Source organism: Oratosquilla oratoria, chromosome 40 (genome assembly GCF_046742065.1).
Source record: "Oratosquilla oratoria isolate Oo_2021 chromosome 40, ASM4674206v1, whole genome shotgun sequence".
Lineage (NCBI taxonomy): Eukaryota > Metazoa > Arthropoda > Malacostraca > Stomatopoda > Squillidae > Oratosquilla > Oratosquilla oratoria.
The window spans coordinates 4,317,095-4,317,651 of record NC_134816.1 but is presented as its reverse complement, the minus strand read 5'-3'; positions in this window follow the sequence as shown (position 1 = coordinate 4,317,651).

Sequence of the window (557 nt, the reverse complement as noted above, 5' to 3'; positions counted from 1 at the left end):
TGAAGATGTCCACTTCTCGTGATACTGAGTTTCCATGTTCAAAATGTCCTGGTGAAAGCTCCCACCATGCTCGTCACTGACGGTGCCAATACTTGCAGGTAAAAAGTCCAAATGAGAGTCCAGGAAGTGAATTTTTAGGTTCATAGCTCATCCCAAAGCCTTGTATGATATCAGTAGCTCTTTTACGAATTCAGAATAGTTATTTGCCTTGTGATTCCCGCAAAAATCTGCACAAACTTTCTTATATGAGAGCCATGAAGCTTTTTTAAGATCATTTAGCTCTTCATCAAAATTCTGGTCTCTCATCAGCTCCCTAATCTGTAGTCCAACAAAAATACCTTCTTTGATTTTTGAGTCACTTACTCTATGAAACTTATTTTTCAAATATGTGAATCCCTCGCCAGTTCTATCCATATCTTTAACAAAACATTTCATCAACCCTAGCTTATTATGCAAAGGAGGTAAATAATTTTTCTCTGAATCAAGAGGAGGAGGATTAACAACATTCTTCTCTCCTAGGGTCAGATATCGTTTCGACCACACATTCTTTTTCTAAT